Below are 21,080 nucleotides of genomic sequence, written 5' to 3'. Positions count from 1 at the left end.
ACATAGAAAACATTAAAGTTATATTTTCACAAAATGTGAAGAACATTCTGTGAAAATATAACCTTGATATCTTTAATATTGACTGAGTAAGAAATCAAACTTGATGCTCCTAATCTTATAATTAGATTATTAGAATTTAGCCTGGATTTCACAGACAGGGTCACATTTATATAATATAAAATAAATAGCCATTTGAATGGAGAAATATGCTTTACAGAAATAGATGGTGGATAATGGGGGCTATGCTAGCCAGCCAAAACTTGATTTTAAAAGTAATGGTTGAACCAGATGCTTGAGTTACCTGTCCCTTAAAAAAGAAACGGACTGTTTGAGAAATCTGTTTGGTGCTGCTAATGGTACAGCTATTACACACCACACCTTGATTTTATAAATATACTGCGTGTAGCTGGCACATGTTGATCCAATGGAAGATGACTATGTTGAAGAGGACCGCTCATGATTGCCACATGGGCTTCGGCACAGAAAGAGACTGTTGATTTGGAAATGGTGCAAAATGAAATATGCACAATGATTGCAAAGCTCTTTAACTGAAGGGCCACAGCCACCCGTACTTTAAGGCTGCCCCCTTCAACCCTCCTCTTTTACTCTCTGAGAGAGATAGTGTTTGGAGTCAATGTTGAGTTATGGATGGTGCTGTTGGATGAAGAGGATGGTTGGAGGCTAATAGGGTGGAGCAGTGTGGCTATTGAGAGAGCCAACCCCACTTAGCTCTTTACTCGCCCTCTCTATTTCACTCTCTCTCTCTCTATCTTTTTTCTATATTTCTATGTACACGATTTCATTGCCACTATCTGGCTAGAAATGAGCCTGTGATAAATGTAAATCTTTTGCAAGTGTATATCTCCAATCCAAGTTTGATACGCAAATCTGGCACTATCAGAAATGCTTTTTTTGTTTGAGCCGCCCAACATTGATTTAACCAATGGCGTGAGTTTGACGTGGGACTGACTTTGTTCTAAACAATGGAGGAAAAGGAAAGAGTTTGGGACAGACAATATAGAAATAACACAAAACATTTTAAAGAACACAATGCACTAAATTAAGTTACACAGATAGATTAAGAAAATGTAACAATAGTGTCCATGTAGCTTAACTGGTAGAGCATTGTGTACGCAGCACAAAAGGCCATGGGTTTGATCCCAGGGAACACACACACTGATACAAATGTATAGCTTGAATGCACCATACAGTAAGTCGCCTTCACTGAAAACCCTAAGTTGATTGAACTCAGTTAAATTGAGGGAACGAGTTTACTAAAATCATTTGAGTAATGGGGTTTCCCAAAACTTGCATATTTAAGTTTACTTTTGGTGCTTATGTAGATTTGACTTAAATTGTTTAGTTCACCAAACTTTACGATGATTTATTGTACTTAAACAATAAAGTTCATTTAACTTTGTGTTAATTTCAAGTGCACTTAACACAACATGACAATTTAACTGAAATTAGAATTTAAGTCTAAAGAAGTAATTCTATTTCTTTAATTGTAAAGTTATTAATTTTCACTGAAAGCTTTGTTTTATTTAAGTGCAGTGTGCACAATGACAACAATTTTAAGTTGAATAGACTTAATGTTTAATTCTTCCAATATTCCTGCACTCTTAACCCGGATTAGTTGACATTACTAGAAATTTGTGAGGTAACTAGTTGCATATAACTTTAGTTTTTATCACTTTATATTACTTTTGATGTTATAAATGGCATTATAACACAAAATTAATGACTGACTTTAAGTCAATCATTGAATTAACGTGATTCTCTGCAGAAACACACACAAAACTGTGTTTTTGACATACATTGTCAGTACTGTGAAGAGAAATACAATAAAATGTTCTGAACAGCGTTCATGTACGGAAACACTGATCACCTGAATGGTGACTTCACAAAATAATAATTTACAACAAAACAACATCAATAATATAAGAACCTATATGACATTTTATTAACAAATATTTGAGTAGTGCAAGTTCTTATCAGTTTTTATTCTGTGAAAAAGCAGAAAATAATCAAAATATTCAGGCGCAAAGGATTATGGGTATTCCTCACAACATGAACTAATACTTTTAAGTTCATTTTACTTGAATGTTTTAGTTTAATGGATTTGTAAGCTTAAAAGTTATATCAACTACACTTTTTAAGATTTGGCTTCAAATCAGAAAATAATAAGTGATGTTTACTTGATTGTTTAAGTAAAGACAATATCTGGGTTAACAGTGTTGGACAAATGCGCAAATGAAAAAAATGGAAAATTGTGTGAAATTTTTCAACACCCAGCTGCTGTTCGATATAAACAGCTGACCAAATATTGTCGAGAGGCTATAAATCCAAGTCAAAATGTTCGCTATTGTCATGTTACATTAAACATGAGAGCTGTGCCCACATTGCTCGCTCTAAGTGTGTGCGTGTGTTTCTGTAAGCGCAATAGTAGTGTCCTCTACAGAATAATCATGTTACACCTCTCCAGTATCAATTAAAACCAGCGGTCCACTCTACACTCATCTTCTGCTTCTGTTTATCCATATCTCTCTCTCTCGCTCTCACACAGCCAGTGAAAACATTAACATAAGTAAGCTCTCTCCATAGCAGGCCTCTCCATAGCCGTGTGAGGTTGCAGAGACACAGGGGAAAACATCCTGGTCCAGGAGAGCAGCTAATGAGGGAGCGTCGCTGAGCCAGGGCCTGATGGGTAAAGCCACACGGTCTGCCGATGGGAGAGGACTAGTGTAATTGTTCAAGCTCTTGTCTCTGTTGATACAGGCTCTTCAGAAAGCATGTGATTTAGCTAAAAGCCATCTCCAGGCCAAGTAATTAGAGACACCATTTAGAACCGGCATTAGCCTGATCCGCTGTTATTGACTCGCACAAAGGACACACATGCGCACACACTCTCTACTACCAATTTAACACCACGCAGCGGGTGTTATTCAACCCATTTGTGGTGAGATTAGTTGCCCAGTGTGACAGAGAGAGTAAGTGAGCTCACAAGTGCGTGTGTGTGTGTTCTTCATTGGTATGTGTTTCTTAATATGTTTTCACTCTCTGAGCAGGGTGTGTATTTATACGTTCAAACGTCGAGATTGCTGTACGCGCTCAGGACACTTGACGGATTTAAGTCTTTAGTGTGTTTGTGAGAGGTGTTTGTCTGTGCGTTTTGCCGGGGTTCACTCTCTAACAGCGGTGGGTCACTGTGGCAATTAAACCCATCCAAAGTGTAATTCAACAGGCAAGAGGACATGCACACATGCATACATACTGCTTCATGTAAACACATACTGTATATAGCTCAGTGAGTAAAATCAAACTTTGATGCTCCAAATGACATAGTTGGATTATGAAACTTTAGCTTGGATTTCACAGGCAAGGTCACAAATATGTGTCATATTCGTTACTTAAATTAAAATGGCCAATTTTGTAGTATTTTAAAATATGTTGCATGTTTGTACAAGTATGGGGCATTTTATCAGTAAAATCCATAAACATACATATTTCATATCTTTTGTAGATGTGAAGAGCTCAGATGCAAGGGCGAAGCTAAACGCCACTGTCAAAACTTGCCACGAATTATACGTTTTTGGAAAACTTTTGCTCAAACCCACTTAATCCTGGCCTCAGGGTATACAGAAATACTGATTTGTTAGCAGAATCTGTTAAACGCCACAACATTTTTTCAGCAAAGTCCTCTAAGTGCACAGAAGAAGAATTGGATGCATACAACATGCATACGTCAAGAGCTTTTTTACCCGATTAAATGAGGTTTACCAAATATTGACAGATTTTTTTTTAGTCTTTTGCTTTTATTCAAAAAGGACGTGAAGAGTGACTGGAGATTTTACATGTAGCCTACTTTTAAGAGTTTTGCAGTGAAAGACTGCAAATAGGTATTTCAATTACTGACTAATAATCTTTTCATTGCCATTACATGAAACTATAAGGAGAGGTGTATAGGATGGCAAAATGTTGCAATCTGGACTTTGCAATAAATTTTTACCTCAACTGAACACGTCCCAGCATCCTAGCTGCACCAGTGGCGTGCATAGACCTCTTCACGGGCAGGGGAGGACGGACTAAAAAGGGCATTAAAAAAAAGAATCAAATAACAATCAAATGTATTTATAATTTAATAAATGTAATAATGTAAAATTCAATTAAAACAAATAAATAATTATGTTAATTAATTAATTAATAATGTAACCTTAGTGGCTCATATTGCCGCGTTTGGAATAAAAATTGAATAAATATTACTTCTCTCTTCAGAAATTGAAAGTAAACATATAAATCACTCGATTTTTCCAAACATGCACGCCTTTGATCCAAAAGCCCCAAGGGATGTTGTTTTGTGAAGTGTTTTCTTACTGACTGCGAATGAGGGTCATATTTCATTTGACAGGTATAGACACAAGTCTATACCTGAAGTCACGGGGTCCACGACCTTCAAGTCTAAAACAAGTGCGTCCATCCTTCACAGAATAAATCCAAACGGCTCCAGGATGATAAACAAAGGTCTTTTGAGGGTAATCCGTGCGGTTTTGTTGTAGAAATATCCATATTTAAAACTTTATTTACGAAAATAACTACCTTCCAGTATCGCCGCCATCTTAGTCGCGTCCGCATTCAAGATCAGACCTTTACGCAGCCTACAGAGGCTACTCTGCTGCTGCTCTGTGCCCACGCCCTCCGAAATAATACTCTCTCCTGAATACAGAGGAGTCTAAGATGGCGGCGCTACCGGAAGGTTCTTATTTTCGTTAATAAAGTTTTGAATGTGGATATTTCTGCAGCGACACCGTGCGGATTGCCCTCAGAGGACCTTTGCTTATCATCCTGGAGCCGTTTGGATTTGTTTTGTGGGGGATGGACGCACTTTTTTTGGCCTTGGGGGTCGTGGACCCTGTGACTTCACATTTAATTAACTGAAAGATCTAAAACATTTTCTAATATATTTGAAAATGTGTTTGTCTGAAAAACGATGGACATATGCAACTCGGACAGCTTGGGGGTGAGTAAATCATGGGTTTAATATCAATTTTGGCCGAACTATCCCTTTAAGTACAATATTTTGCCTTAAATAAGTAACGTTAAACAACAAGAATCAGGCTGCACTCGCGAGGCCGCACATGATCTTTGATCAGTAATTAATTAGGTTTTTAACTACATGTTAACATGAACCTAATGAACTGCACTTATACAGCATTTAATAGTTAATATTAATTAATTTTAAGTATTGCATGATGAAATCAAAGATATAAATTCCTTACAATTAAGAGTTGGATGTGGTCTTAAATTTAATTTCACTAGATGAATTCTCTGAACTAATAACATAAGGATGTACAAGAGCCTTGGAGAACGACATTTCGAGAACGACATCAGAATGCTGCTGAAATCGAGTTTTACTAATTAGTCAAGCATTACTCGCATGCTGCCACAATCTTTACAAAAGTAGCATGTAGGATAAATGTATATTTTCTTTATAAGCTTACTACCTGCCGCTCGTGTAGCTAATTTGAAGAGTGCGGTAACATCTGCGTAGTGCTGCAAAGGAAACTCCGCCTACCGCTCCGCCTCCTCCAAATGGTTCCGGCAAAAAATATTTATATAAAATGTATTACGTTTTTTTTTTTATTGTCAGTGGCAGTTGTATATACGCATATTGATATTTATTTTAATTTGTAGTAATAATTATTATTATTTACTATTACTGGACAGTGGCACATACATTTTGAGACAGGCCCCACCCACTTGTGCAGGCCACTGCACGGTCACTGGTGAGTTTGTGATTCACTGAAACTTCGGAATTACCTTTAAATAACAGAATTTGTGAACGTGTGATGGCTAGCAAAAGAAAAAGTCGAAATTTGTGAGTGTCTTTAATGGTTAATAAAATCAACTTCCAAGAATAGCGTTCCCTGGGTGGGCTCTACTAAGATGAAAAAGAGAAACGCGATAGAATTTACTGGAATGGATTGATAGGCTAAAGGAGGAACAAACAGTATGAAATGAAAAGAAGAGTGTCTGTGGCGAGGTGAAGTTAAAAAAATCAGGGAGCCCCTTGTGGCACCTCTCTGCCTTCTCTTTATGGGTTACCCGATTCCCTGACAGTTTGTTTTAAATTTGACCATGCAGATGTTTCTCTGGGTGACTGACTTTTATAGTTTAGAAAAGATTATATCAGTTTCCCGCAGATTGTGTTACTGTATTTAAAAAAGAACAGACAGTAGAGAACGAGAGAGAGGCCAAGGGGCCTCGGGGAGCAGGGCGAGAGACTCCAAGGAGAATGCTGTAGGTCTTTAAAATCAGGGGTTTCGGTGGCACAAAAAAGAAAGAAGGAGGGGGAGTCAGGCAAAGTGTGCTGGAAGTGAAGCTGAGTTCAGGGGAGCCAGGTTTGGCTTATAGCATTAGACACAGATTCTTTCTAATTTCAAAGGACAACATAAGCGTCAAATTTGAGGATATTAGTTTTTGATAGGCAGCTGGGGCAAAGAACTTAGAGGGAAAAACACACTGTTCTCATTACAGACTTCAACTTTCACTGTAGCCTGCCAGAAACACACACACACACTGCTTCTGACAGTGATCACTCTCTCTCTCTCCCATATCTTTAAATCTCTGTCTTTATCTCTCTCTTTCTGTCTTCCTATCTATATCTCCAAATCTCTCGACTACCACCTCTATTTAATTATCTTGCTATATCTTTCTTTCAGGACTACATTTGTATGTTATCTTTACACGGTTTGCATACTGTTGTACTTAAAGGATAATTCCGGTATTTAACACTTTGAGTCTCATTTCTGGTTTGTTTTGGATGAACTACAGTGATGGACACAGAAATTTTGACAATGGGTCGAGTCTTGACTTTTCGACTCATTTAGAAGCATCTCTTGACTGCTTCAGAATGGAAGTCAATGGCCATGCACAAACATGTCATTAAAACAACACTTTACGTTCATTTTCGAGGCTGTGCTGCTCACCGAGTGGTTCGTGGTGTTCGTTGATGATTAAAAACAAATATATTGGTGCAATGTATGATTTCAATCCGTGTTATTTGCTATAGTGGAACAATTTTTTCAGATACCTCACAGCCGCGTATATACTTCCGCTCTATATTTGAGTCTGAAGCATGAATGAACGTAGTCCAACAAACTGTAATAAAACGGTAGCATACTTTCAAAATCAAGTTTATTTATAACAGTTACACCATCCAATATGTTTTTTTCATCGGCAGAACAATAAAGAAGATATTTTGCAGAAACCCCGGTGCTCCGTCATGCAAGTCAACAGATCCGCACACTTTAAGAGCTAAAGCATATATATCCAATACAACAGTAATCCCCCATAACTCCGTGTGACATATTGACGTCTTGTGAAGCAAATCAATCAGTTTTTGCAAGAAACTGAATGTTATTTACAACATTATTAGCGTGAATGTCAAAGCAGGAAGCGCGTTTTCCGTTTGAAGCGATCTCTTCCACTGGTGTGCGTTTGGTGGCTGTTGGCTCTGGATGTTGGTCTCTCTGCGCCACCTATAGAGTGGGAGCGTGAAGCGCACTTCCTGCTTGGCAAAAGCTCTGCATTAACGCTGTAAAATATTTATATATATATTCGAATCTCAAAACTGAAAATCAAATGTCAACCCACGGAACAAATATTCGAATATTCTGGTCCAGCCCTACAAATATGGGAAAAATTTCTTCTGAGAGAAACCGAGCGAAAAACTACAACCACATGTAAAAACAAACAGACCCTTTTCTGTTTCCCGGCGGCGGAGTGATATATCAGCGAGCAAACAGTCTTCCAAGAAAAGTCAATGGAATTTTACAAAATGTCAAATAAAACACAACAGAAACTGTATTTCGCTACACAACTTGTTTTTAATCATCAACGAACACCACAAACCACTCGGTGAGCAGCACAGCTCCGAAAATGAACGTCAAGTGCCGCTTCAATGACACGCTTGTGCATGGCCATCGACCCCCACTCTGAAGCAGTCAAGAGACGCATCCAAACGAGTCAAAAACTCAAGACACGACCCATTGTCAAAATTTCTGTGTCCATCACTGTAGTTCATCCAAAACAAACCAGAAATGAGACTCAAAGTGTTAAATACCGGAATTATCCTTTAAGCCGCTTAGCCCGATAGTGGAACGATTACACAGTCCATAAGAACGAGCCTCTGGAATTTCATAAACATTTAGAGTGTTCACGTTCTATTTCCTAAAAAACGTCTGACGGCACTTTGCAGGGGCATTGGGGCTTTAAAGGACATGGGGTTAAGGAAAAGGGGCAAGAGGGTTAAGCGAAACATAAGTAACCAAAAATATAAGGAGAAAAGTGCACATGGGTTAATAGGTGGATAGTAATGGAGAGTTGAAAAGGATTGTTAGCAAAAATGAAGACAAACTTCACCGCTGCCCGTGTCAGAAAGCATTTTTTGCTGTTACTCTGTCAGAGTGAATTTTAAAGGTCATCCATCCTGGAACTTAATCAAACCCCATTAACACAGAATCTTACTTTTCATATGAAAACATAAAAATAAAAGAAACTTCAGATGAAATATCAAAGAACTGGATAGTACTAAACTGTAGGATGAATGTATCATATATGTATCAGTTGTTAAAAACATGGATATAAATGGAAAATAAGTGGATCTTTTCCTAATGTGATTTTAGACATTTGGTGAACTTTCCATGTCGGTTTGTACAATTCTGGCATTCTAAGCATTGCCACACTTTAGATTAAAGTCACTACGGACTAAACCAAAGACAGGAAAGCCTCCGGGAGTTTTCCCAAACACCACTAAGGGTGACTAACCCATTCTGCTTATATGGTCGGAGGGCCTGTAGATGTAGCATAGAGGACGCTGTCTTCAGTACTGTGTGTTCAAACCTATTGAAGGTCACGTTCTTTCTGATCCCATTTTTTAAACCCTAGTGTGTAATGTTGCTATATTAGCATAAATAATGCCTGTAAAATGATAAAGCTCAAAGTTGCAGGTGATATATTTTCTTTAACAGAATTCGCCTTTCAAAGCATACAGCGAACGGCCGGTTTGGACTACAGCCCTCTACTTACTGCTTTAATTGCGTCAGTAGAACAGTTTTTGACTAAACTCCGCCCACAGGAATACGTCAGTCGCCAGCTAAGCTGACGGCAAGCTAAGCTAGCTGCTATCAAATCACAACACACTAAACAAATTATTACACAATTAGAACTCGATACGTATTTCTAAAGGAGGGACTTCATAGGACAAGGAAGACATCAGCCCGTTTTGAGGACAGTGAAAGCAGCGGTATACAGATAAGTAAATTGAAAAATACCATGTTTTTTACACATGAAACATGAACACGTTATATTGCGCACTGTAAACACAATCAAAGCTTCAAAATCATAGAAAGAACAGGAGCTTTAAAAACCTAAAACAGCTTTAAACTAAAGATGCTCGAGCCACAATGGCAGCAGTGTAATCTGGACCTTGTCAGTCAACTCAAAGACAACACTTTCCATCTTTCCACTGGCTTTTAGCCTTTAATTTTGGTGTGACTTTGTAAACATTATTCCAAGATATCTCACCCTCAGAATTTTCTTAACAAATTGAGTTGCACTCCGTTGCAGATTTGGTGCTGATACACGCAAATTGAATTAAAGAAAATTAGATTACCCTAAGTTACATCATACATTAAGGAGCTTGACTCTTTCTTTTCCCTGTCCTGCCATCTTCATGCTGTGAAACATAACGTAACTGTTACGAGTGTTACTGGGGATATATTACTTGTTTTTAAGACTTTGGATCAGCACAGCCCACACTGCCGTTTTTATTCTGACCACTTTCCCACACCAGGGATTATGACTAAAACTGGACTAAATTAGACCATCAGAGGAATTTAGTTGGGGGAATTGTCTTTGTGGAAAATGGCTCCTGATTGATTTCCTGATGAAAATCAGAAAGACCAAAACATGTTAGTTGTAAGTTTTCTGTTAATTCAATTCACAGTTACTGTGTGATCTCTACCGCTGCTTTTTCTCAGCTTCGTCTACAGCTTGCTCAGATAATGTTTGATACTTTGATGTTTGTGTCCCATGGCCTGAAATTGGGGGTTTGGCGGTTTGATGCGAGGCGGTTGTTGACTTGATTTTCTTGAATCAAGATGAAAGACCAATCTGTCTTTCTGTGGCATTTGATCAGTGAGATTCAGTGACTTATTCGTTCAGGTTCATCATGGTCAACTTCTGATCCACTCATGACAACATGATGGAGGTGACAACAGAAGTGCCTGAAAACCCCTGACTCTGGCCCTCTCTCTCTTTTTCTCTCTCTCTATCAATGACTTTGATTATTATGGGCTCAGTGATAGAATAGAAGTGGTGTCATTTGACTGTAATAGTAGCACAATCAGGCTCTAACACTGAATCTCTATTGCTCCAGAGGGGCCAAACATTTACCGGCACATTTCTGCTTTACATTTCTGTTTACACTGAGCGATGTTCCCCAGACAGTCTCTTTCTTCCTCTCTCCCATCTCTCTCTGATGATTGAATTTCTTATGGTACATTATATAGTATAGAGAAAATATATGTACTTATGGTTTCAATTGTGCAGCTCTCAGGTTGATAAGCTCTTATGTAGATGTTCTCTTTTATCTGCCTCTTCATTAAAACCATGTAAAAAGGAGAGGGGGTGTGGATGGAGAGGGAAAAAAGAAGAGAGTAAGTAGAGAAATGAAGAGAGAGATGAGCTAGTTAGGGGCAACCAAGCATCTACCTCAAGTGTGTCTACCTCACCTTTAATCTATGGAAATGTGTGTATCAGATGAGAAGTAATTGTAAAGTGGAGTTTGACTATTAAAATGCCTGGAGAGCATGCTTGATCAGCGGTCCAAAGATAGAGCCGAGATAATCGGTGTCACCCCGAAGGACACTGATGATGGGGACGGAATTAATTTGTAGCGCAGGAAAACAAATTAATGTACTCGCCGCCAAGCTCTCCATTAGACAATAGCATATATAAATATTTGATCTTGGGCAATTCAGGTTTGCAAAGGTTTAGCACATGCTCATCCAGATGAGAGCTCACACTTCAAGCACACAACTGTAGGCTGTCTCTCCGTAACCTCATCAGTCATCTTTCTCTCCTTTTTTTCTGAACATCTCTGTCTATCCTTCATACACACACTTTTCCTCTCCAACTGTTGTTTTTTGTTCAGTAGACAGATTGTTCACACCTGAAGATGCAATAGCATTAGCCACATTTAATATGAATAGGATTTATCCTTCAGAAACCATGCTTAACAGGGTATATGCACAACTTACTTTGCTCGTTAACATCTTTAACCTTAGTAAAAGAAAATGTACTTTATTTTATGCTTTATAGCTTTTAAAAAAGGCATTTTCTTTTCGCATGCATACAGATATTAGAATAAAAAAGAACATAACACAAATAATAATACTACGAACAACAATAACAAACTACAATAGCACATACTGGCAACCGGAAGTGACCAACCCAGTTTTTCGGTTTGGTCAAGTGACGTTCGACAAATACTGTATGATAGGATATAGGAAGTAGCTAGGTAATGCTATCTCCGCCTGTACTTCGAATTCATGGACGATGCTGGACTTTTTTGCTGCGTATGGATGTTAGGCCTACTAACACTATGCATTATAGTTAGAAAAAGTCGATTTTCATAATATTAAAACTTAATTTTTTTTTCTGGACTCAATGCTAAATACATGTCTGGCTGTTGGAACGAACAAACAAAAAAAAAAAACCTAGAAAATCGCATTCATTATGATTTATGGTGATTTTATTTCCGTTACACCATTGCCTACAATCTCGCTGATGCAAGGCTCCACTGTTTCAAGATGGCGGCTCTATTTGACGCATTTGTTCCAATGAACTGCCGTAGCCAAGGCGACATCTAGTGTACATATCTATGTCTATCATAAAGCCAACATGGAAGTGACTTAAACTGCAATTCAGGCTGGCTTAAAAAGAAAGCAAATTCCCATAGACCCCCAAGTTAAATGCCCAACTTTACAGCAGAAATGAATGTGTTTACAAACTGGTACAAAAATTGGTTTTGGTCTATATTGCTAATTTTGCCCTTCATAACAACTGTGAGGCGGGTGAATTGTTTTGTAACTTTTATATTAAATATTATAAATATTTTATATTATAATTAAGGGCGTGACCACTTGAGTGACAGGTAAACTCTTTCTGCTGTTACTACCGCCAAGCTAGGCGGGCTTGGTTTTAGCAATCAGCCACTTCAGCTTCACACACATCCCGCCTCTTTTCCCATTTTTGGTTATCCGTGAGTTATGCACGATGACGCAATGCCAAGATGGCGACAGCAAGCCCTGCTAACTAGAGTGTATGCATTGACTTCACTTTTCCACGTGTCCACGTCTGAGTTCAACCCTGTTGAGTGGCAAAACATATAGCAAAATGGCTGGCTGTTCTAGCGGTGGCCGCAAAAATGTCAGTATAACTGACAATTATCAGCAAAAATTAAATTTAGTTAGACTTGATAGTGACCCTAGCAACTTGTCAACCCATCTGTGGTCAGTGGGCGTTGGCATAGATGATCCATTTGCTTCTCCTTTTGGTGTTTTTTGGCAGTCTGTAAAACGATAGCTTCGAATTCTTGTTAAATCTGTTAGTACAGTCTACCACAAAACAGCATTTTCCCTGTGTTGTCGCTGATTTCACACTGTACACAAATTCTGCCACTCTGTCTTTTGCCACTTAGTGGGCGTAACCGCAGTCACTTTCGCCGAAGGTGACGTCATGTGCATACCCTCTATATCACGAACACGTCCATATTTTTTACAGTCTGTGGTCCAGCCCTTCCTTTTTTATTTAAGAAGCTGTTTCACTCGGATATACGTCACAGCGAGGAAAATGAGACATTTGTTTTCTTGGTGACTTTAAAAATGAAGATATCTCTCTTTAAAATTAAACTACAACCCTCAGTAAAGCCATAGAATAACTATTTTTAGTTCCCCAAAAAGCCTTTCTTTTAGTCAATGGATCTTAAAAATCTTTTTTTTCGTTCTTTTTATAGTATATTGAACTTTTCTGCTAAAAAATAAATAAATAATACATTTTGTGCAACTTTATAGTTCTTTAGGGAACCATACAACTAGACAAAAAAAAAATTATTTTTTAGAGTGTACCTTATTGAAACCTATGAAATGCATTGTACAACTTTGTAAAGCTGTAGTTTTTTTCGTGGGAGGTCATCTTGACTGTTCTAGCTTAAATAATATAAATTCAGAAAGTTTTTAACAAGGTCATAAAAAAGGTATTAAATATTCTAAACATACTGTAGCTATATATTTAGCAAATACAACATAACAAATTTATGACAATGAATTAATTCCAAAATGTGTTATTAACAACTAATTCAAATGTTGTAGGATTGCTCAAGAGATTCCAATAAAATGTGTGTTGTTCAAACTAACACAACTTTAGTTAATTTGCGCGTGTTTCTGTTGAGTTAAAATCAGTTTAATTTTAAAAAAAAAAGTATATGGTGATGCTGCGCATACCGATCGGCGTATGACATCACAGCTTTCCAAACGCTCTCGCGGTACTTTTTTTCATACTATGACTCCGAATCATCTGCACCGCATGCCATGAAGTTGAACACACACAAGGTCTGTTTAAACCCTGTCTAAAAACCTTTTCTTTCTAAGAACCCTTGTTAAGGGATCGGTTTGTCAGTAGCGCGTTGGTGTTAATGTTTGGGCTAATTATCTCAGCGTGTGTTAATGACTGTGTTAATGCGCGTGCAGTGAGTTAGTAACGTGCGGCTCCTCCCTCTCTCGCTCGGATCTAATGAGGCTGCTGCTTTAATGAGGGATTTAATGGATTTATTGCCGTTTAGGGCTCAGGCGTACAAGGCTCCCCGATGTCAAATGGCTTTAATTGCCGTATGGAGTTTGCCCAAAAGTCCCCTCTATTGTCAACCAGCCATATCGTTCACCTGACGCCACTGTGCAGTCAAGTAACCCACGATGACTGACACATTCGGCATAGGCCTTTTATCAGGATAGCTTGTTACCACATAAAAATACTGAAGTATAATAATATTTATTTACTATAGTTGTATAATACTACCGTATATAATTATACTGTAGGCCTAGTATATTGTAGTAATTATAATATAGTATAATTAGTTTAGTGTTAGGCTATATAGTTAATAAACTGTAATAATACTGTAAAAACACTACAGTATCTTAAAAATATGTTTAAAAACACTATAGTGTCTAAGAATTTCGGTCCAGTTTACTATAGCTACTAAAGTTTTTTTTTTCCCTCTCTCAGAGGGAGAGTTCACATTTAGTTCTTTAAAATTAGTCTAACAATAGCTATGATAATAAAAATAAAATAAATATGGTTGTACTTTTACACACATTTAATAATTTAAAAATAACCTGTGACCTTTTGTGATTTCTCCCAAAGCTACCCAAATGAAAAAGTATGTAAGTGTTTATTAGAGATACTATAGTGTTTTAAAACTTACTATAGTAAATTATCAAGTGTTACAGTTTATCAATTTACTATAGTTAATACTAAACAATACTATACTATAGTATACATTAAAGTGTTGTAATTGATATAACATTTACTATTGTAAATAGTATGTAGCTGCTGCTGAATATTTCATGTGGGTATGCATTAATATCTTTAAAAAAATAATTCATAGTTGTGTTTATATCTGTATCTTTGAAGGTTAGTTAAACCCCATAACTGTTTAATCCATCTGACATGTTGTCTGTATTCCACCGGAGTTGAAAGTCATTTGGGCACTTGTTTGCTCTGGGCAGCTGTCAGATGAGCCTTGTCCTCCAGCTCCATGATCAATACCAATTTAGTGTTAATAGATGTCAATTGATCTGATGTCCCCAGGGTGTGGCATGACCACACACACAGTTTGACATCTATAGCATGTAAAATGGGTTGATCATCTAGGGAATGCAATGCTACACTATCTTTATAACATTCCCCAGGATGGTGCCTATTGTTCAAAGTAAAAAAAAAGTCAGCTATGGACAAAATGACATTCCAATTTCTAATTATCAGCAAATGAGATTTATATGAACTACTGTAATAGTTTACATGGTTAATTATTACAACTTTGACTGAAATATTTTTATCATAGTGCATTTTGTCCAGGCTTGTGCACAATTCAGAATTTCAGAATTGGCCTCCGTTCAATTCATGAATTGGAATTTGAATTGAATTGACTCCACCCTACAGGAAGTTGAATTGGAATTGGAATTGGAATGACAGGAAGTGGAATTAAATTCATGGCAATTCAAAGAAATTCCACACTCACACAACAGAAAGAATCTCACATACATTCAGTGTTAGGAAAGTTGCTTTGGAAAATTGTTTGGCAACCATTTTAAATACTTGGTAAAATTAAAGCATTCTGGGAAATGAAGTCATGTTACATTGTGTTCCATAAAATTACAATTGCAAAAAATCAAACTTAATTATTTGCTATGTGACTAGAGTTTTTTAAATTAATTGCTGGGGAAAAACATTTCCTGTTAATATAATCTGTACAAATGAATATATTTATAGAATATGTAATGCAATCATATCTGACATATACTGAAAGCTTCATTTTTAACACTTCACTTACGTATAATATGTATAAGAATTTCTTTGAATTTCTATTGAATTGCAATTCTGCTTCCTTTAATTCAAATTCGAATTGTAATTCTAGATCCTGTTTTTGACATAAATTCAAATTCAATTCAAATTCAAGAATTGAATTGGAATTTAGGAGTCATTCTCAATTCAATTCTGAATTCTGCACAAGCCTGATTTTGTCACTGTTTATCTTCAGTATAATGATAGTTAAAGGTTTGACTTGAGACTGAACAATACAGTGACAGGAAGCAATAATAAAATAATTGAAAGGTTATACTATCTCACAAAAATTGGCTGGGCAAATTTTAGGTATGCACCGATATGGAAATTTTGGCCGATACCGATAACTCTTTAAATTTGGGTGCCGATAACCGATATCTGTAGGCCGATAAATATTCATATTATTTTCACAATAAAAAACTCGCAGACCGCAGACATCTTGTCTTTGCGGTAGACTAGCATACTCTTCTTAAGCCCGCAACACAAGTCATCTTCGTGCTATGTCACAGAAAGCACCAATCAAAACTCCACATGGCCAGCAATGAGCAAGTGAAGTGGTTCAACACACCAAAATAATCCATCATTTATCAGCTTTCATTTATCGGCCTAATTTTGCTATCAGACCGATAACCGATAATCGATAATATTAAAAATAAGCAGTTATCGTCCAAAAACGATATGTCAGCCGATATATCGTGCATCCCTAGCAAATTTAGAAGAGGACAGAGTTGTGACCGAGCTGTGTTTCCCTATGGTTGCTTTATATTGACAATATTTGCATGTGTGTAGAACTTGGCTTCCCTAAAAAGCCCTACCAGCACGAGTGGCCTGCTAACTCATTAGTTCTCTGCTCCTTATAAAAAGTCTTTATGATGCTAAGCCTGCCCTGGAGGTAATTTGTATTGGCCGATGCACAACATTCAACAAGCCCCTCTCTGCAAGGAAGGGATTTACCATTTATAAACATAATCACATAAAACAACTTTCACAAAATAGGAAACAGAAAATTTATAGTTGGGGTAAAACTTGTTTAATCCTCTGTTTGTCCCGCCCACATGAATCTGGCTCACAGTGAGATTATCTGGAGCACGAGCACTTGGAGAAGAAAGCGAGAGTTACTTCGAAAGCCGTCCTTGTTTATCCCTGTCCTCTACCCATATTTACTTCTGAACTGTCACTCATCTTTTTTCCTCCCTTGTTCGCTCTGCCCTGCGGCTTTTCTCTCACACACAGGCTGTGCGACGGCGCTGTTGCAAGCGAAGAAATCTGGGGGACCATCTGAAACCAATTAGGGTGGTGCAACAGCCACCCAAAGACTCGGTGACGGATGGGGCTCTTGTATTTATAGCTGAAGTAATTGGCAACACACACACACAGAGAGAGAGAGAGAGAGAGAGAGTTTGTGGTGCATGCATGCACTTTTCTCACAAAGTGTAAAGGAAGATCCAGGCCAAGTCTCTCCAAATTATGATTCATGTTACATCACAGTTTGATAGCACAGATGTGTATGGGATTACGCATGATCCTCCCTCTCCAAAATTGAAGGTGCTTTGAAGTTGTTTAGGCTGTGTACGCTCGCAATTTCTGCCAAAGAAAATCTTTCCGATGTCCAAGGACCAAATGGCCTGGAATGAGCGTATTAATACAATCATCGGTCATAGACGAGCGGACGAGCATACGGACGCGCTGCTGTGCAGCCCTGACGAATCACGGTGGCTGCGCGCAGCTGATACGGAAGTAGGGGCCGAGGGCGTACATCTCGGCTATCTGTCCGGGGCTGTCAGCGCGTCAAACCTGCATGTGAAAATATACACACTGCACATCTGCCACTCGTTAGCCTCCATAAATGACTGCCATGTGGTCTTCTGATAAATAGGCCAGTCTATTTATTGGAACACAACAAATTGGCTGCAAACACTGACATGGAATCGTAGAACTATAAATACTAGACGCGATGAGAGTTTTAAAACGTGCTGCAGGTACTTTATGAGCGTCCTCGTTTTTCCTACTTTCTTTTTATGTACTTTCAGCCATTCCTCTTCCTCTTCTCGCTCTGCCAGGTGACGAGTCTCTCTCTCTCTATGCTTCGCTCAAGCATAGTATGTAGATTAGGCACTGACTCCATCATGCAGCATATTTCAAAGTGTTGTACAACTAAAACCAAGAGACACAGCCATAAGATTCCTGAATGAATTGTCAACAGACAAGCCCTAAACCCCGTGTAATTACATATTTGGAGTTTATCTGGCTTTATGCGAAAATGCACAAGTTTCCCTTCCTTGGTGGTCCTTAAACACATCCATATGTCTTGAGTGTTTTCCTTCCCACTCCTCCTTTCTCTCTCTCTCTCTCTCTCGCTCGCTCGCTCGCTCTCGCTCATGCTCGCTCACGCTCGCTCGCTCTCTCACTCATGCTCTCTCTTTCCCTCTCCTCCTTGGTCTTTGGAAACTTTATCCTTTAGCATGAGTAGATTAGTAGTAGACCTGTTGGTGTGTCTTTCCCTATTGTTCTCTATAGTTGTGGCATTAGATACTTTCACTGGCCCAGATGAAGTTTTGGATTTGTGGAAGATCTGGGTGGGGCAGTTTGCAAACAGAACAGAGCCACAAAGCACATCCCCGTAGAACCAAACAGGAACACACAGTAAATGTGGGGAGGCTTGGAATCGTGTGTGGGCCTGCTTTCCTTTTTTTCCCGCTTGAGAAAACCGATCTGTTATAGAACACGTGCTAAATATTACCATATTTACATTTTCCTGTTTGAAAAAGGCCAAGCCAGGAGGGAGGGTGGCGGGGGAGCAGTGGGTTTGCAGTGGAAAGGTCTCGAGCCGGGTTAGGCTCTGTTTGAAACTCTAAACCCTTTTCATGCTTATTTGTTTTATGATTCTGCAGGGTACTGTGTTTACACTCGAAGTGCAACATCTGGATTAGATAATTTGTTGAGAATTAACCGAGGCTGGATGCTTATCGACCTCTTCTGATTAAATCTGTTTGATGTTTTGGTATTTCGCTCCACAATGATTTTTTGGGGGGTTAGTGTGTCAGCTTATATCTTGCATGATATATTTTTGTTCCAATAACTTTGTGGAAAAACTAGGTGAGGGTGAGGATTATTAGTACACTGGAACGGCCACTTTAAATAGACAGAAAGAGGGAAAGCGAGCAGGCATCCGTGCTCTAATCACATTTATTGCCCTTTGATCTATAATGGCTTATTTGAAAGTTAAGCATGTGGTGACTGTTTTGTCTAAAGGCCACCCTTGCAGGCTGCATAGCGGAGGACCACAGAATGATAAATCCCTCTTCCATTATTAATAGTTTTTGTAAAGACAATGCTTTACTACTGAAGTTGTTTACTCTGATGGGACATGTTTAATAGATTGTCTAGTAAAATTAGCAGTATTTACATCAAGATGCAGTACAGATTTGATTTAGATCATTCTGGTAGATCATTGCATTAGCAGCACAAGGTTGTGGGTTTGATCGTCAGGGAACATACATACTGCTAAAATGCAGGGCTCCAGACTAACTTTTTTCATTAGGAGCACAGTGGCCCCCAACTGAAAAGTTTAGGGGTGCAACCAAAAAATTTAGGGGCACACACCGTAAATACAACATGCTAACCAAATAACCACATTTCTACAAATTTCCACTGTATTACTAATAAATAATTTGAAGATAGATGCAGTACAATGTGCTGTTTCAAATTCAGTGTCACATCACAAAAAAGGTCAAATTTACTGGTCGCACATGTGCAACTGGATGTAAAATTCAGTGGCACACTCTCAAATTTTTGGTGGCATTTGGTGGCAGTCTGGAGCCCTGTTATGTATACCTTCATTGTATGTAATGTAGTGTAAATGTAGATAATTCATGTGAAATAGGATAATTTATCATACAGTAGGTATTCAGGTAGGCTATATGTGTAGGGGGACCCTAAAAACTTGTCCAAAGACAACATCATTTTTCATCAGCATGGTGCCATCAGAGTTTTGAGGTCGTGTCCTAATGAGGTTTATTAATATACATTTAATAGCACAGAAGTTTTAGGTATGATAGCCAGTTATGACTCATAGGAGTAAAGAGAGCAGTAGTGATTTGACGGGAGTGTGTGAATCATGGGAATTTTCTTGCTTTGAACTGCTCTCCCTTGCAGGGTTCCAGTATAGATCCAGTTAGTAAGCTAACTGTGCTCCTGAGGTCAGCCATAGTTCCAGCTCAGACCACAGTGTTCTTGTAGCTTAGCTGGTAGAGCTTTGCGTTAGCAGCGCAACAGGTCATGGGTTCGATTCCAGAACAAACACATAACTGATCAAATGTGACCCTGGACCACAAAACCAGTCATAAGAGTCAGAATAAAAGTTTTTGTTTACATCACATATGTGTGTGAACTGTGTATAATAACTTTGTATATATAAAATACACACACATGCGGGTGATTCTCACGAAATCCACACTTTAAGGAATAGTCTACTCATTTTCAATATTAAAATATGTTATTACCTTAACTAAGAATTGTTGATAGATCCCTCTATCATCTGTGTGCGTGCACGTAAGCGCTGGAGTGCTCGTATAACTACTCGTCTTAAATAGGAAAAACGTTGATGTGTTTGGTCACTTCTAACTTTATCTCTTAATGGTACCATTGAATGAATGGGGCTAAGCTAAATGCTATCGAGCGTCGCAACTCGCTCCAGCGCTTACATGCAGGCACACAGATGATAGAGGGATGTATCAACAATTCTTAGTTAAGGTAATAACATATTTTAATATTGAAAATGAGTAGACCATTATTTTTAGAAGATTTAAAAAATATTTCCTATAGAATTATTTAAATTTTTTAGATTATCATTATCAAAAAATATAATTACCGCAACATGATATTACATTAAATATATGCATTTACAAACTCATGTTTCGGTAATGAGAACTAAAAAGTTATGACAAACAAAATTTCAACTTTTATATGGAGAGAAAAAAATAAGAATTGCTGGTAGCCATCTTGAGTGTCACAGTCAATTATGTCCCTTCCAACATTTTTTTTGTGGAAAATTTTAGTTCCTTGAGGGCTTAAACAATGATTGAAAATTGTTGCAGAGGATGAGAAAAATTTTCTTGGATACATTTATTTTCCTTATTATTGTCTCTACATTTACCATTGATAACCAAATATCACATGTTTCTTTACTGTAAATGTTTATAGTATAACATGCACTGAAGCTTTTATTTTTTAGATTTTTTAAATTATAAATATTTCCATGTCAAAGAAAGCAATTCCAATCATGGACACGTTGCAGTTATAAAAATTCCCCCCTTAAATGTGAAAAACTTTTTTATCAAAATATTCATGACACCTCATAAGTCTAATTTCGCAAGAATCACCCATGCATGTATATATTT

The 21,080-nt window shown here is 37.9% G+C and overlaps 1 protein-coding gene across 1 annotated transcript in view; it reads right to left on the bottom strand.

Moving 5' to 3' along the window:
* Positions 1–5,619, bottom strand: part of fam78bb (family with sequence similarity 78 member Bb) — a 73,237-nt gene extending 67,618 nt beyond the window's left edge. The window contains exons 1-2 of the mRNA XM_073867945.1: positions 5,502–5,619; positions 4,010–4,085 (exon numbers count right to left, since the gene is read on the bottom strand). The gene's annotated coding sequence lies outside the window, so the exon portion shown is untranslated. The remainder of the gene's footprint in view (positions 1–4,009; positions 4,086–5,501) is intronic.
* Positions 5,620–21,080: the final 15,461 nt, after the last annotated feature.

Source organism: Misgurnus anguillicaudatus, chromosome 5, assembly GCF_027580225.2.
Source record: "Misgurnus anguillicaudatus chromosome 5, ASM2758022v2, whole genome shotgun sequence".
In the NCBI taxonomy this organism is placed as follows: Eukaryota; Metazoa; Chordata; class Actinopteri; order Cypriniformes; family Cobitidae; genus Misgurnus; species Misgurnus anguillicaudatus.
Note: the sequence above shows the minus strand (reverse complement) of the source record. Positions and strands in the feature narration are given on the sequence as shown.